Raw genomic sequence first — 18,666 nt, 5'->3', positions numbered from 1 at the left:
AAAAGTAAAAATTCACAGTACGTAAATTTAATGAAAAGAACTAAATGGTGCTGGTTCTGCTAGTTGTAATACAAACGATTTACAAATTTTTCAGCTGTGTATGTTTGTTGGCCACAGTCTTTAACTGTAACTACAGCTTTCTCCGCATGTGCTTTTAATAGTTTATTGAAGTTTTTTTTTTTTTTTTTGCTTAGTTTGTTTATTTCTTCAGAAACATGAGAGGAAATATGGCACCAAACTGTGGCACCACAAGAAACATATAATTACACATCTTAATAGTTCAATATACAGGGGAGTTTAAAGGCAGCGTTCTTCTGCGGCACGCTGGGACACAGCACAGAGGAAGCCGGATGGAAAGTGTAGTCTTAACGTGAGACAGGAACTGCACAGAAATAATGACTTAAGTAAAATGGCTTCAGGGATGTCACAAAGTTGCCCATAATACAGAAATAATTCATTACTCAAATACTAGACTCAGAGAGCAAATCTGCTGTGCATAATTCTCAATTTGCTAGAAGATGGACCCAATGAAATCTTTATGGTAACATTTGGGTGTTTCATGCATTCTACCCAGACTGAGCTTCTTAGTGTTTATATTTTCTTCAAGTGATGAACATTTCTCTCGAATTGAAGATGAGTTTAAGTAATTTCATTTCATTATATTTTTGTTTCTTAAACAGGCAAAATCATAAAAACTGAGGTTGGTACTAAAGGTGGCAAAGCTTGACAAACTCTGGAAAAGAACCATTTCAAAAAATATTCTATTGTGGTTTAAATATTAAAAATGTTACAGTTCCTCTGTCTTACGTATCGCGCTTTGACTGTGTCAGATTTAATGACTGAATATATTCAAACTCATGCAGGACTGTCGAAAAATACTTTGATATTTCTAATGAGTTTTGATTCTCTTACTTTTTTTTTTTTTAATGCCAAGCTGTCCAAGCGTCAGTGTTGGTCTGTTGGTGCACAGTGAGTCCGTAGCGTGACCCCCCTTTAGTTTTCATGTCGCGGAGACAGCAGCATGTGGTGACCTCCACAGGTGAAAGCAAGGTGGAGACGGAGAGCAAAGACCCTGCAGCTGCAAGAGGGCGGCAGAAAGAAACCCAGTGACCAAAATGACCCATGACCTGGAGCTGCTTCCACTCCAACAGGGAGGAGTTTAACTGCAGGACACGAGACCTTCCCTCCCACTTTGTCCTGTAATTGCACGGCGAAGTGAGAGCGGGCGGAGAGGACCAGATAAATTACGACCCCAAACGTTGCGTGCAGCACGTGCCCCACACGGCCGCCCGTGCCAGCCAGCGCCAGTCGGTGCAGAGCCGAGTGACATTCATTGGAGGTTTAAATCCACTAACCTGGCAGGGCTTCACAGAGGGAGAGACATCAGCAGAGAAGGAGGCGTTTGTTGGGGTGAAGGATGAAGTTCGACGTTAATCCTCTCACCTGGTCTGCGGCTGCCGGAGTGACCTGTAAAAAGGTTTTCGAGTCCAGGAGGAAAAAAACAAACAGTGAAGCTCATGTGAGGAACGTTGTCAGGCTGAATCCAGTTAGGTCAGCGATTATTATCAGTGAGCAGTGTTGGCGAGTAATCTATTACTAAGTAATCCACTACTGTAACTAAACTACTTTTTTTTAGTCACGGGGAAATGTAACGGGACTTCTGTGGCAAAAGTGATAATTACATCATAATTACTTTAACAAGTAACAATTCCATTACTTTTCTGAAGTATTTTGCAAGCTGAAAATATGTTATTATCCACAAAATGTCTGAAATTTAGAACAACAACCGAAAACAACAATGTCGCAGATTGATGATGTAGCCGCGCATGCACAAGAAAAAACAGCGTTTGTAGCTGGAAATACAAACATTATTTTGAGTTCATCTCGTCCAAATCAGAGAATATTGTGGTTCGTTGTATGTTATGTTCAGGAAACAACTTAACTAAAGTAATTAGTAATTAGGAATTGATTACTTATTAAACAAAGTAGTAAAATAAGTAATTAGATTACTTTCTAAGGAGTAATCAGTGATCAGTAGTTGGACTACTTTTATGGAGTAATCCCAACAACACTGTCAGTGAGAGGAGTTTAACCACGGCACAGTGTGCAAAGTTGAAGGATCGTAAAGTGTTCACCAACGTGCAGACGGTTGAAAAATGAGAATAACAGTCATGTGTTTGCTGGTCATGTGAGGTGAGCCAGTGCGATCAAGGAGGCAACATAAAAGCGAGAGCGTTTTACTTCGCACTTACAGGCGGACACATGCGGCACACGTGTGCGTTTCTGCGAAGGAACCTCAGGCTCTGGGTGAAAATTTCTCAGGATTAATTTTCCATATCCCCGTTTCCTGCCGTGGCCGCGTTTCACTCAGGCACCTCTCAGAACCTGTCAGGGCTCATTTAGCCAGGGCGTGCCACTTTCTCAAACACCACTTCGCTACACCAATGGGACGAATTCATCCACTCAAACGTCTCCCTGTTTTTTTCTCTCGCCACCTTTAGTCTCAGTTTGGCAAATACACATTCGCTGCAATCGCTCCAGACCAACACAGCTTCACGTGAGAGTAAAGAGCAACAATGAACACCTCAGGTGGACTTTCATAACAGTGGTGTTATCTGACAAGTGTCCTCTGGGCTGATGTCTTTTCTTTAATTACACTAACAAGGTTGCCAGAAATTATCAAAGCCTCAGTGGGAGGAATGTAAATTGCTCACAGACAGTCTGGACCTCGCGCTGGATACAGGTCAGATGTCTGCCAACCACTCAGCTGGTAACTCGGATTAAATAACAAATGCTTTTAGTCAATTTCACTACTGCTGTGGCCTGACTCAGCGGCCGTGTGAGTAAAATAAAGGCTCTGAGGCATCTACTGCCGACTGAATGCGCACAGAAAATGATTTATTACTTCAGACTGTGAGAGGAAGACAGGGAGTGTTGCGTAATACTCTCGTTTGTGTGTGTGTGTGTGTGTGTGTGTGTGTGTGTGTGTGTGTGTGTGTGTGTGTGTGTACCCGACTTATTTTCTGGAAAGGCTCCACGCTTCGTGAAACAATCGCTCATATTGCTTTCCCGATAGCCATCAGCTGATAGTTGACATGGCATGGCGGGGGATGGGGGGGGGGGGTATAATAGTAAGTGGGAAGAGATGACAAGGGGAAAGTCAAGAATATGACACATGATTGGCCTGAGGTGGAGCAAAACAAGGGTGTATGAGGGGGGGAACGGAGTGAATGGGAGAGGGGGAGGCGAAGTGTAAAAAGACGGGGTGAACGGAGAGGGAGAGATATCCCATGACTGCTGTGGCCATTTTCTTTTACCTTTTGTGTGCTCGTAATTTGACTTAATTACTGTAAAACATCTGGTGGAGTTGGAGAACATGTTGGGATCTGCTGGCATTCCAAAGGATGGCTGTTTATTTATAGACATTTTAATAAACTCTATCTAAAGAAACATATACCCTATGTCAATGTTAAATCAACATACAGCGATATGATAGTCAAATCCAAATAAATAATTACAATACAAAAACTACCACAGTGGATGTTCAAAATACTTTCATTCTTTTATATTGTTTTTATGTTTTCTTCTTGTGCTTTTTTTGTTTTAGTTAGTTGTGTGAATGGATTTGTAAATGCGCCTGTGATACTTTTAACCCTGAACGAAGTTCCTTACGGAAAAATAAAGTTCATTGAATTGAATTGAATTGAATTGCATTGAATTCTGGAACAGTTTGAAACATAGAAAGGTTTGTGTTGTTGAAACAAACAAACAAAATTGACAAAATTTCCAAAGTTTTCAGTGAAGACTGTTCACTTTAGACCCAGTGGGGAAATGGTCGGTCAGAGACTTTTTTAAACAACACAAGATTTGGTATATGAAAAAAGACGAGACAAACAACTTAAATGTTGAGGTCTGCTGATATGCAGCCTTTCCGCTCCTTGTGTGATTATTTTCAATCCTCTACCACCTTTTCTTCTGTTCATTTTTAAAGCCCACGTTTTTGTGTCTTTCTCACTTCCCAGCCCCTTCGCCTGCAGGTGGCGCACTGTCCATGGCTGTGACCAAGGTGGGCCACTTGGTGGTGGTGAGGCTTCGAGGCTGTGACCCAGTGCCTGCTGTGTATGAGGCCATTGTGTGAGCGAGGTAAAGATAGCATCTCTGAGCAGACGAGCCATCCATGGACACAGAGCGGCCAGTATTCAGGGCCAGCTGCCCGTGAACCAGAGCTCATCGTCTGGCTAGAAAACCCTGCCCTGCCCCTGACTTCAAGTCTTTTTTCTTCTCTTCTGGTATGTTTTTTACGGCACCCGCTTCTGTCCCCACCTGCCTGTCTGTGGCGCAGTTACCCCACACTCTTCCTCCAGCCGTTTCACTGCCCTGTCATCAAGGTTCTATTGCCACTTGCCTTTCTGGAATGTGCTTGCAGAGCATATTGTTTCTATGCAGAAAACAGTAACAGTGTAAAACATTTCATGAATTTATACTGCATGCTGCATTTTTGACATTTGGTGAAAAGGACACTTTTAATACGAGGCAATTACTGCACAATAATTGGTGTTGCGCACATTCTGGCAGGTATTCCTTCGCTCCCATGGCAACCCTCTCAACCGTAGTCCGACTGAGGTGAGACTGAGGTGCGCTGCTTACCTGTCGTCACACACAAAGCGGCCCCTAATGAGACGTCTGCAGGGAGGCGGCAATAAACGACAAGTTAATCCTCTCTGTCAGACTGCAGGAGGTGCTTGTGCTGCAGGCAGGTGACCAGATGAGTGCCGTCACGGGAAAACATGAAGAAAAGCCACCGAAATGACACCGAGGCAGCAGCATCACCGAGTCGGTGTTTACTCCACACACCTTTTGAGGTTATGTTCCAATATAAAGAAGAAAAAGGTTCTTGCTTCCTAAGTGATCTGTCTTGAGTACTTAGGGCAAAAGTTGCATTTTGTTCTTAGCAATTTAAAACTCCGCCTATATCTAGTAAAGGCAAAGACCATAAAACCAATTCATTATTGTGATTTTTCAATCTATGCTTTTGGTTGTTATCACCAGTGTTGTCTATTACTAAGTAATCCACTACTGTAATTAAACTACTTTTTGAGTTACAGAGTAATGTAACGGGATTACCGTGGGATAACTGGTAATTATACCATAATTACTTTATCAAGTAACGATTCCGTTACATTTCCGAAATATTTTGCAGGCTAAAAATGTCTTATTATCAACAAAATGTCTGAATTTTAGAAAAACAACGTAAAACAACGATGTCCCTGATTGATGATGCAGCCGTGCATGTAACGTCACTGATATGCGACAAGGCACCAAAACAAGCATGGCGGCGGCAAAAGAAAAAACAGCGATTACGCTTGACAGCTGGAAATACAAACATTATTTTGAGCTTGTTGGACGTTAAAAAAAGAACAGAAGTGGATATTTTCGAAGTCAAGAACGTCGTGTTTCCTGCACATAAGTAATTAGTAATTGATTACCCATGAAATAAGGTATTTGAAGAAGTAATTAGATTACTTTTTTAAAAGAAGTAATCAGTAATCAGTTGTTGGATTACTTTTATGGAGTAATCCCAACAACACTGGTTGTTGCCATGTTTTGGAATTTACAGTATTAGCAACATTACCAAAGGTTCACTGTCTGTCCTCTCTGCTTCCCAACGGAATGCTGTGCAGTGTTTTCTGAATCTATCATTCAGAATCAAACATGTCAACACAATCTGTTCAGAGTGTCATTGACTTATTTGAGTCTCTTCTCATCAAGTAAAACCTTGACAGTTAACTGATCCACTTTCGCGTAGAAGTACACCACAACCTCTGTGGACCTCAGCGCATGACTCCGGCTATGTTCTGTCCTTCCTCATGTTGTTCCTGAGACCCAGTGTAGCCCACCCCCTCCGTGCACCACCAACTCAAGTTACTGCATTCCTTTCTTTCCTAACCTGCTTGTTAGGGTCTAAAAGTGAAGGGAGAGGCTGCCTGAGGACGCACTGTGCAAAAAACCTGCCGCAGGGAAAACCTGAGGAAGACAGAGACACAGCCATGAGGGACTTTATTGAGGAGTGTTCATAGCTGCCTGGTACTTTGTAAAAAAAAAAAAAAAAAAAGAACAGTTGCAACATAGTTTTGAGTAGGGAACATCACCAAGAGTGACTGAAAAGAAAAAAAGAAAAAAACTTTCTAGCATTTTCAATGTGTTAATTTTCTCACCACCTGGGGGCAGTGTATCAAGACGTAAAAGATTGATGGGTCACTGCTGTATTGCATTGTAATTGCAAAATATTACAAAAACATTGTCCAAAGGCATTTGTGAAATGACTCCGTTTCCAACCAAATGCTGTTATGTAATAAAAAGACAGATTTTCTCTTATAGTCTCAAAGTTTTTCCAAGGTGCACAGCTGCTGGATGTTCATTGCAAAACATTGGTTGATGAAAGGAAACATGGACCTGTTACAGAATCGAGGCTCCTAAATGTGCTTTTTTTCATACAAAACATTGCCTCATGCAAGCTTATACAGGTTTTTGAGGGATATGGGCATGTTTCAGAATGGAAATCTTACCATTTGTCTCCGAGTCCATTTGCAAGATTGGTGGAAGTCCAACTATCGTCGTGAGATAGCAGGTGGTGAGATTATTGTGATCAAAACTGATTGAGATTGGTTTCAAACACACTTTATTTGTACACCTGCTGTTTGTATAAGTTCTTGAAATTATACTTCTGTGATCAAATCCATTTGGTTCTAATCAAAGTTGGACTAATAAATGTTTCCTTTGATTTAATATCACTCAAAAAGATACCGGATCCATATCTTTGTTGATTTTACTCTTTCAAATACACGTTCCTTTGATTTCATTCCCTCCCAGACGTCACGCACAGCAACTAAGAGTTGCACCATTTAATCAGTAACCCAAAAAAACAATAAGCCATAAGGTGTGTCCATCACTACAGACAGAGAGAAGTCCTAGTGGGTGAGCAGAGGGAAGAGACAAACATCTCTCCCTTCCGGAAACAGGAAGTCTCGACTCAGTGCCCTCTTGCAGATTGAAATTCGCAAACAAAACAAAGTTGTCCAAAGGCCACCCAAAGCTGTTGCAACCTTTGATCATCCCTTCATCTACATCTTCAAATCCTCCCAGAAACAGAGCCGCTTCCAAGTTAAACAGCCACTCTGGAAACTCGCTGGAGAGGGATTGTGCTCGGACCAGAAGCGTCATTGAAATTTTAAACATCCTGCAGTCTCGTGATCAGATTTGGCCTGTGCGATATTTTCACTAACGTTTGCCCACGACACAGTGGGGAGAACAGATCTGATTGTGGTGCACAAAGCTGAAGTTTATTTGGAACAATACCTCCAAAGACCTGAAGACATATCATATGTATTATATACATGCAATACTTAGATTTTTTTTTAACAAACATTGGTATAAATAATTCCTTTCTTTGTTGTTGTTGTTGTTGTTGTTGTTTAAACTTTTTTAAACTTACATCACACTGCCACCAGCAAAACAAATTGGAACATGCCTAAAACCCAGCTTTCTGACTCTTACCCTTTAGAATTTCAGGAATTATATGCTAAAATTTATAACAATAAGCCTCAAATCCAATCTGTTCTCAAACCATTTATTATGAATTTCATTTCGAAATGCAGGAAGCGATTGACTCTTTTTTTTTCATTCTTTGTCTCTGCGGGTTGTGTTACCCTACGGCTGGCCTTCGCCACCAGTAAATGGCTCCAGATCACACAGAACACACTCACTAAATAAAAAAATAAAAAAAGGGGGGGAGCGGGGGGGCGCATGGAGAGAAGTTGTTATTCACTTGTGTCAGCAGCAAAGTGAAAAACACCAGGATCCAGCACAGGTCCCCCTGGCCTTCAAGGCCATATGATCCCCCTGCCCATGGAGGAATCAGATCAGGCCTTTCATTTCCTCCCTGCTCGCCACTCTGCTGTGCAGATGCCTGCCTGAGTGCTAGTCACAGAGAGCAGATCCTGCATGCACAAGAGGCAGGGACCTCTCCCTGTCTGTTGTCTTTGCAGAATTTGCCCCCTTAGTCTGTTTTCAGTGTCAGGGGGGAAAGAAAAAAAAAAAGGTTTCCATTACGAAGGAACGGACATGAATGGTGGCTTTGTTGGTTTGGGGAGCTCTATTAGTTCATCTGTACAACCACCATCGCTGCAATAGACCCGAACCCACCACCGCAAAGCTCTACTGCAATCTTGTTGGTCTGACAAACAAGACGATGCAGTGTTTGTTGCTTTCACCTCTTTATCTCTCATGGTTAAAAGTCGGCTTTTAACCATTTTCATCCATTGGGCGTTGAAGCTCTACAAATGTGAGAGCCACCAACCTGGAAGAAGTCTGTGTTTTCATCTGTCATATTGTTGCACAAGATTCACTTTTGATATATTTCTGTTTTGATGCACTGAGTCAAATTAAGAAGCAGATTACAGATAGTTCATTTGTATCTAAAGTCCCATACATTTCTATGTATTTGTATTGCATTGAATTTCGGATTATTTGTCGTTATTCCATAAGTGAATTTCTAGCCACGAAATGTGTTTTAAAACTGCCTGCCCCACTTTCCTCTTGAGATCTGAGATGTCGAACAGTTTGTTTTCCTGCTCACTCCACTGTTTGGCTGCATTTCCTTCAGCTAATCACAATTTAATCACTTGTTTGGTCCTGCGAAATGTTTTATTACGATGAGCTGTTTACCTTACAGTAGCCCCTTTTTCATCAAAAGGGACATAAACTATGTGGAAAAAAAAACTTCAAGACTTCAACAAAGCAGGAGATGAAAGCTTTGCTTTAGAATGAATGCTTGGAGAAAACAAACCCATGCAATCAGAATGTTTGAGCGTGCAACTGTGTGGCGCACAGTCGACACAGTTGGCACACCCCAGTTTGTGTAAAAAGCCAAAAGAATAACAGTTAATCAACGAGTCCTAAAGTGTAAATCATGTTTTTACAAGAGGTTGTGAAACTCTTACCACCTGTAAGACACAAGAGACTTATTCCTAACTAAACTACATGCTAACGGCCTTAACAGTGGCTGCTCATGAAAAGCGCTCTTGCCTAGTCTCGAAATTCATTTATTTTCCAAATTGCCAAGTGTTTTATTTTTTACAGCTATGGAATGGAAAAGAACAGGGAAAGAAACAGCTGCCACACAAATCCTTTGACACCGGCCTACACCTAAGAGGCTTTGTAACATCAGTGGTCAGAGGGGTCACCGTGGGCGACCCCTGTTTGTGGGGGGGCCGCTGGTCTCCCGGGTACTCGCTTGGAGTAGCTGGACGGACGTGAAAAAAAAAAGGGTTGGGGGCAGACAAACAGCCAGTGGTCAGTTTGTTTGGGATTCTTGAGAGGCGATAGCAGTTCACAAAGCCTTTCTAATGGGAACCAGCTGACCGCTAATAAAGCTATAGCCAGACTGGGCCTATTTGCTTTTGTTGTGGACCTATGGAGGAGGTGGTGGTGGTGGGGTTCTGTTTATTGTGCTTTATTCTCCCAAGACCCTCCAAAGGAGGCGAGAGAAATTTGTACAGGGTCGAGTTTACTTTGAGCCCTGTGGATTTTATCGAGTTTTCCCAGAGCAAAAGATTTGCTGATGCGCATTAAAGTAAAAGTGGGCAAAGCCTCTTGATGTGCTGACCCTGTTCAACAGTGTTTACTCCAGGCAGGGTTTTTTTTTTTTTTTTAAGTCTTACAGTACAATAACACAGACAACATCTGCATCATAACTTTTGTCCAGGTCTAACCTCCATAGAAAGACATGAGCCTGTTGCCTGTGAGTTCAAATCATAACTTTCTCCATACATATGCACCCTAGTGAGCTAACTAAAGTCAGCCACACATATATGCATTTCAGGCATGACTGTCAAGCTCGTATTGTCATCTTATTCATTTAATCTGTTGGCCACTGCAGTACTGTGTGCTTCCAGTGTGTGTCTAGCGGGATGTCAAACTACAAAAAGTCCTGCTGGCTTTTCCATTAGGATGAGTGTTTATGTGAACAGTTATCACACACATCCCACACTGCAAAGCGCTTCCTGAAGTCATTTCTACATGATCAACAGAGCAGTCTATGGGCATGTTTACATTTTCTGCTCTACAGATCGTCCCCCTAGTGGTGAAAATTAAAAACAGCATTAGCGTGTCATTGTGCTAAAAACCAGGAAAAGCAAAAACTTCATGAGCAATAGTAATATTTTGGTTTGTAATAAATGACTGAGGCTTTCGTGGAGCTGTGTTTGGAGATTTCAAAACAGAGCTGATGCTTCGGAAAACCTCTCAAACATGGCTAAAAGGTTTTTACGCTCTCATGAGGTGGTTTTTCAGACGTATCGATATCGAGGTATGTCGCAAAAGTGTCATGGAAACGCTCTTTTCGCATTTACGCGTCAGCTGATGTGACGTACGGGGTCACGTGACCAGTACACTTCAAGTGAAAATGGCGTGTAATGTTTCAACGGAGGAGGAAACGGAATATTTTTTACAAGTCATCAAAGAGGAAAATATAACAACCATTCTTAAACAGCAAGCAAATGCAATTCTCGTGAAAAATCTCACAGGACGACATTTTAGGAGAATTACGGTTTAGGCGCAACACACGATTCAATGGAAACGTCTGCCAAAACCTGTCATGAAAACGCAGCTATTGTTGATCAGTGATGATAAACCTGCAGCTGTCAAGTATAACACCAAGGATGTGTTCTTTTCTGCCTTTGAATGCCCTCATGTTGGAAAAAGATCAAATAAATGATGAGATTTATCAGTGTTCCTCACTGCCAAAGAGCTGCTACTGCTGCCACTGAAGATTCAGTTGTCAGCAAAATGGCCAACTTCTATTTTCCTCTTAGACATAATTTTAGGAATTTTAATGATTTTCAGACTGAGCATGTGGTATCACATTGTATCACTGTTCTCCCTACGGCTGCACTGTTGCTCAGCACATGGAGTGTATTTGTTCGTCAAGGCTTTTAACAGCTTCCTTCCTTTCACTCCCCGATTATCTAAATGTCAAGTTAAAGAACGTTGGCATAATTGTATTGCATGTTAACGATGCGAATCGTGTTAAAAAAGAAAAAAAAAATCTCAACATTTTGGAGACAAGGCTGCTCTATGACTGCCGCCAAAAGGGTAGCTTATGTCCCGGCTGGAGCTGTGGCTCTCTTTAAACATTTGCAGTTCTGTTTGGTGGAGCAAACAGGGCTTCCTAAAGCAAACCACATTTCATCTCACTCATCAGAGTGTGTGCACTGTCAGAAAATACCTCCGCTCCGGAGCTGAGTTTACCTGCGGAAACATCATAAACAGAGGGACTCTTAAAAATCCTCGAATCCTGGTCCGCTCAAAGAAAACAGAGGTGCCGGGGAGAGATTTTGACTCGCTGCTCCCATAATAAACCTGCAGTTGGGTTGAGTTTCCTGACCGGGTGGTTAGAAAACATCTCAACAGGCAACCTAAAGGCTTTCTTCCACCCCGCCCTGAAGGTGTCGCTAAGGCCGTACAAAGATGCTGAGTCAGCATTGCAGTCAACCAAGGTAACAAAGTAAATGATAATAAACCGAGTCACTCTAAATGTGTTTTACTGAGCTCCATTGACCGTTGAGTCAGAACAAGGCGTTGTGTGAAATAAGTAAAAGCCCCAATTGCAGGAAATGGTGCCACTTTTGGCTTTTTTTTTCTCCAGTGGACCATACTCTGGAGATGTCACGTGCAAAAGCCTCAGTAAAACCTAAGTGCTTTGTCTACATTCCTGCTGAAAAGAAAAGTTATCAGCACACTGGGGAAATGCCCAGTGCATGTTCGCTGTGCTCGCTCTGTGTTGATCAAGCAAAATTCAAATGTCACTTTTTGAGTTCGGAAGTGACATGACGAAGGCTGGAGAGAGTGAGAAGGACCAATCATTGGGTTGTATTTTTTTAAATGTTTGCTTTGGGCCTTTCACAGTGGAGCAGCTCTGGACAGAAAACACTGTTTGTGCTCATTCCAAAAAAAAAAAAAAACATTGTTGGCACTTGTTGTCTACTCAAAATCATCCCAAATTTTCAAGTGGATACTAAACAACCACAACATTGTGACATTACAGCAATTTGATGCTCGCCAATGTTGCTTGCTAATGTAGCCGTCGGCAAAGTGCATTTTGGGTTAGGTGTAATGAAAGGCTACGCTGTTGATGAAATAAGAAGAAGATCCAAGAGGAACAGTGTTGTTGGGATTACTCCAAAAAAGTAATGCAACTACTGATGACTGATTACTCCTTAATAAAGTAATACAATTACTTATTTAACGACTTTGTTCCATAAGTAATCAATTACTAATTACTTCAGTTAAAAAAGATAAAGTAACAGTTGATTGAACTTTATTGAAGTGCAAATTTTGCAATTCCAAATATTGCCTCTGTCCTCTTAGCATGAATGAATGTTTGCTCTCTGAACACAAACTGCACATTTCACACACACGCACATTCAGAAAAGTAACAAAATCATTACTTGATAAAGTAATTATGATATAATTACCAGTTTTGCCACAGCAATCTAGTTACATTACTCCGTAACTCAAAAAGTAGATTCATTACAGTAGTTGATTACTTTGTAATAGATTACTCGCCAACACTGAAGAGGAAGTGGTAGTTAACAAATGCTTGTCACCTCATCACTACCGGAGTTATAGAGTTTGAAGAATTCTCAGTCGGGGACTCTTGTGTGTTTCCAGGTTGCTTTTCGGCTTGATTCTGTTCAGCCTCTATTCATGTGAGTTTCTATAGAAGGCCCCGTCTGACTGACCGCAGGTGAACAGAGCAGCTATTCAAAATTATTTCTGCCTCTGGATGGTCAGAGTTCGCTCAGCTAATCCACAGAGTGGTGGGGTCCGTGTTGGAGCTTTGAGGCGAACACAGTGAGTTGCTGAGCAGATGAGGTTGGACCGCTGCGTTTGACAGATAGAGCTGAAGGTTCCATGAGAGCTTTTTCTCTCAGTCGAGGAGGCTGATTGAAATAATCACAATGTTCACAAAAGGAGTCGTGTGTTTTCGGTGTGTTTTCCCAGTACTGTAAAATACACAAGCAACATTTCACATTAAACTATGTAGAAAGTCTGTAATGTCACAAATTAGTACTGCCCCTCAGACTGTTACCTCTAAAAGCCGTGAACCGAAAACTTCAGACTTCCACATTTTACATTAAATCCTCCCTTTGTGTAACTAATTCCCTCATTGTGGCGTAAGCCTATTAGAAAAAAAACAGACAAACATTTCCAGCACTGCCGCTCTGGATACCTGTGAGTTTCTGGCAGGGAACATTTAATTCCTGATTCATCTTGTTTAATGGTGCACCATAATCAGCTTACAGGCGCGCTGCTCCTTCGCAGGAAGCGGCGACGCGCATTCCTTCCACAAGGGGGCGTTTTAAGCCGCGGCGCTTTCCCTGCCGCACAGCGGTGCAGCGTGCTCAGTATTGGTCCTGTTTGTGGCCGCCTGTCCCCTGGTGAAACACACATACACGGTGTTCACAGTGGCGCACATAGTCTCCTTTTAGAAACGCTATGAATTGCTCCCTCTCACATCTGTAACCATGTATGTATAACTATATTTGTGTTCAGCCCTCACACACACACACACAAGCACGCACACACACGCCGTGTTCAATCTTCCTGCTCATGTGCACAAACTGCGAATAACTCCAACCACGTTCCAAGTGGGCTGCTCCGTATTAATTTTTCGCTTGATCTTTTCCGAGAGTTATCAGTGCCACATGGAAAGTGTTGACCGTGGGTGTCCTGAACACTGCTCTTTTGTCAGGGACGGACCCCTCTGTTGGCCCAGTGACCTGCTTCCTCCTGCTTTTCCGCAGCTGGAGGTGGACTGCGGAGCCCCTGTAGAGGCGCTACCCAGCCACTAGCTAGAGAGACACATTCAGTACAGTTTGCTGTTATTCAGCAGGAGAACTGTGGGAGGTGTTTGATGTTGATACTTCCAAGAACTGAAGCCAGTGTGTTTTGCTAACCAATAGCATCAGAAAAGACTGTAAATGACTCTTCCACAGTTTATTTTACTTCTGTTTTTGTTGTTCTATTCTGCACTCATTAGCATATTTGCCAATTGCCATTGTCGTAATTCTCATTATTCTGTATTTACAGTGGTGGAAGAAGTTTTTTGGACTCGCAGTGGATTTGTGATATATTGCGTTGGGAATAACTCTTTAAGTCTACAGGTGCAACTTTTTACTAATACCGAAAGATCGCATTTTCGTCATCTTCAGTGTAATAGCATCAACAGCTCTACTCTAAAGATTTTTCAATTAGGTCTACTTAACAAAAAAAAATGCACTCAGCCCAAGACAATTCTTTTCCTTCTGTGCCTTTCAGGCCAAATCACTGTCAATTCTCCGCATAGTGATCATCCATTTGGGATGTCGAAGCATCTCGACAGACCAGCATTCCTTTTACATTTTTAGACATGGTCTTATATATTGGACTTGCGTATTGGAAACATATGGGTACTGTGTCTGCGTGAGAGGTGTTGATTATGTGTTGACATGTGGGCTTATCGCTGCGGCGACCCAGGTCAAAGTTTGGACCCAGGTCACGGTGGTTCTCTTCTGTCTTTCTGCCCATCTCCACACTGCTGTTGACTTTTTTTACTTGCAAGACCCATGGTCATCTCAACAGGTCGGTAAGTTATTATACATGCCACTGTAGCTGCACAGCCTGGCAGGGGGCGGAGCATGTGTCGAGCAGTTGGAGCCAACTACCATGAGACCCTGCCACTCCTGTTGCTTTTGCCTTAAGGAGAAGCAAAATGCAGGACGAAGCCCCATAAGTCTTAGTGCGCATTTTGGTTGGCTTATCACGCATGGGAAATGTTGTTTGCGAATTGTTGTGGTGAAAATGTGTGACTTTTTTTTAGTACCCAAAGAGCCCAGCAGAGGGCCCTGCCTCTTTCACAAAGAGTTACAATAATAGTTATTTCATGACTGATGTGATTCACTGGACCCAGCAGTTAGTTTGATTGACAATTATCCTTGAGATTGTAAAAAGATTTATTAATAGTAACTTTGTCCGAAACAGAAATTGAGTGTACGATAGCTAGCTAGCTAGATGGATAGATAGACAGATAGATAGATAGATAGATAGATAGATAGATAGATAGATAGATAGATAAGAAGCTTTATTTTCCATTGATATTGACATAGTGTGCATTGTTATTGTCTGTCTACTGGGTCACGGTTCACAAGGGGTCACATGCCAGAGGTCCTGATGTGCAGGTCTGACGGAAGCGCCACACTGTCGTCCGTGGAGAACGTGGGGAATGTCGGGTCTCTAATCTCGAACCTCGTTCACTGTCACCGGGATTGTAAATCCTGCCTGAAAGATAACACAGCCAACACCAAAGTGGAAAAGCAGTGAGCCGAACCAGTAATTTTACTCTTCTTACAGATCACAAGAGTGTATAGTCTGTAATGTAACGTGAGGTGTTGCCTTAGAGAGTGAAAATAATGTCTGACATTTTTGTTTTTGTTTTTGTTTTCTCCATTAGTTTCATCCAAGAGGAGCATGAAGAAAAACTCCTTAAGTAAGTGACCACTTGCCAACTTGGTCTGAACCTATTTTTCCCAATGTGTAAACGGAGTCCTGAGTGCAGCTACGTTAGCTAAAATGCTGCCCCTGTTTGGAACCATCAAAAATCACCTTGCCCTCAGTAGGTCAGTCAGTGAGTCCTGGTCTCCTTCTAGACCTCGGGAGCCTGCTCCGTGTGGGGGAGTCTGTAAACAAATTTGCCATCACCTCAATGTCTCTCTCTCTCCTTCTCTCTCTCTCTCGCTCTCCCTCTGGCACTTGCACGTCTTGCCTTTTCACCTTTTTGTCCTCGTTCTTCCCCTCTTCCCCATTCCTCTTTCTTCCCTTTGCTCATCACCTCACTCACTCTCTCACTCGCTCACTCCAGCAGTGACTCAGCTCCACCTTCTCCCCCAGACATGACAGGCGGCTTCCTCCCACGTCTCGTTCCTCCTCTCTCGCTCATTTGTCCCGCGTTCACCTTGAGCCCTACCTGTGAACTCCACTGTCACACTTTTCCCTCTTCTCCCTTTCTCCTCAAAGCTCTCTCTCTGGTGCAGCCAAATTCTTGAACGTGTTCGTGTCTGGATTCTGCCTATAACTTTTTTCGCTCCCAAAAAAAGAACCTAAAGGGAAAATTGTAACGGGCTGAGAAGATATTTTAGTAAGAAGCAAGAACTGTCTGTTGTTGACTGGGTGAATCATTTTGCGAAACAAACTAGATTAAATTTAACACTCTCCAATAACAGGAAACATATAGTATGCCTTGTATTAAACAGGCAATAAAAATATCATTATTCTGACAACGAAACCATTTCTACTAAAAATATTCTGTAATGTTTTTCAGGTGGGTAAAAGTAATGATTCATATAGGCAAGAAATGTGAAATTTCAGATTGCCCTAAAAAAGAAAAAAAAGTAGCCAACTTCACCTCAGTTTTACGTCCTAGTCCGTCCGTCTTTACTGTACCTTGCTTCCTATCTGTTACCCAGACTTACCTTCCCTCCCTCCCTTCCTTCCTCTCTTTTCCCCCCAAAAATGCCTCTTCCCCTCTCCTCCCCTAAGCCCTACCATCTTTCAGCATTCCTCAGCTCTGCCACACAGAGTCCCATTGTGTCAGTGGGTTAGGGGGGGGGGGGGTAGCAGAATCCAACCCCTCACCATCACCACGCTCCGCCGCTGCTGCCGCCGCCGCTGCTGCTGCTGCTGCTGGACTCAAAACAAACCACTACACCTTCTTACACACCTTGCTTTGTCCTGTCCACGTTTCATCAACATTTTTCATATTCGGTCTCCACCTCTGACTTCTTCTGTTAATTTTTTTTTTCCGCTCACACTTTCTGCACTTTTGGTATTTAGCCCCCACATATAGGGTCCCACGCTCTTATTTTTGTAAAAGAAGAGTGTTTATAACAAAACAGCTATCGATTAAAATCTGAAGATCCAACGCGATGAAGCAGGCAGACTCTGAGGAGCAGAGAGAGGAGGAGGAGGGTGTGTGGGGAGGGATAATTTGAGGGGCCACGGTCTCCTGCATAAAATACCTCAGGTTTCGCCTTCAAGACCTCCGCCCTCTCCAACTTAAGCAAGCTTGTACTTGCTAATAGTGGAAATCAACTGGTTGTTCTCATTTACAAATGCGGTCGGGGCCCCCCAGAGCTGCTTCTTCTACCGGTTTTCAGGCAGGTTTGAGGGCCTGGGATTAAAATGAGACAATATTTAAAACTCTACTGCAGTTTATATATGAAAAAATACATTTCCATTTGCATGTTTGTCTTCTTTTAGTCAATTCAAAGCACAAAAATATCTACAAACCGTAGAACAGTGAACTAAGGAATCTTCATAAATCTAGCTCCATCTTAAACATACATACTATCATGATTTACCATGCATTCTGATACATAAAATCTTGTGTCATTTGTTATTTTCTAGTTATTTTTTCCAGCAGCTGCAAAAATATGACAGTGGTTTGGATTTTGTTCCTCTGCAAGATTACATGATTAATACTGAAGTGCTTTATTTTAAGCTATATTCAGAATAGGATTGAACCAAACCAACTAATGATCAGCATAACACATTAGCCTCAAACTGTACACCAGCTACTTATTCCTCCTTTTATCATTCTATTACAAATTTTCTGTGACACTGTGAGAACTTTTTCAGGACAACCACAAGGGAAAGTCTGTGCAAACCCTGTTGTGTGCTGGTGTGATGCAGGAATTGACCCATTTCACCAGCCCCGGGGTTAATGAGTTCAATTGGACCCATTTGCGAGATTATCACGTGTGACTCAGAAACATAATTCTGTAAGACTCTGAGAGTCCAGAAGGGCCGGCAGTCTGAACAAACACGCTGTTTTCTCGCCGTGGAAGAGCTTTGAATGTTCCACACGGGCGCTTGACCGCCTGTTTCACTGTTGCCACGTCGGGCCGTCGCTGAATTCACCTCATCGACACATTAACTACACAAAAACACCGACGTGTGCGACAACATAAGGGGTGCCTCCGCGGTGTAACATACACAGTGATGCAATTAGCGCGCCCACAAACAAGCTCGGGGTACAATGTCTAACCCGGGAACTCATGCACGCTTTGCACACTCAGTCCGGGTCTGAGAGTTCAGCATTCCTCAGAGGCTTAGGTACCGGCTGAAAAAAAAAAGAGAAAGAAAAGAGAGCAGCCACACAGTGGGATCTCCTCACGAGATAGAGAGCCATGTGGCCTGCTCTCGGCCAGATTACCGAGTCGATCCGAGCGCTCGCCTTGGCCTGAGGTGTGGAAGGAGTCGGGCCGGAGGGAAATACACCTGTTGCAGTGTCGTCGCAACAGGTTGCTAATGATTTTTAATGTATTTTTAGTATGATTAAATGAAACACAGACTGTATATTTTGGGTCGTGACATCGCGTGAAAGATCAGTTAAAGGAGATAGCGCAGCGGCTTTCCTCCCCGACCTGCCGCTGCTAGTCAAACATCCATCCAAAAGGGTCGACGGCGTGATGTCAGCACGTCTCCGCGGAACATACAGTGCATGAGCGAGCTGCGCGGCGGCACTCACGTAACAGGGGTCCATCTACAAGAGGGCACGGAGCCGAGGAA

The sequence above is a fragment of the Nelusetta ayraudi genome, unplaced genomic scaffold (assembly GCF_046127955.1).
Source record: "Nelusetta ayraudi isolate G7.1 ecotype Tasmania unplaced genomic scaffold, CSIRO-AGI_Nayr_v1 ptg000017l, whole genome shotgun sequence".
Taxonomy (NCBI): domain Eukaryota; kingdom Metazoa; phylum Chordata; class Actinopteri; order Tetraodontiformes; family Monacanthidae; genus Nelusetta; species Nelusetta ayraudi.
Note: the sequence above shows the minus strand (reverse complement) of the source record.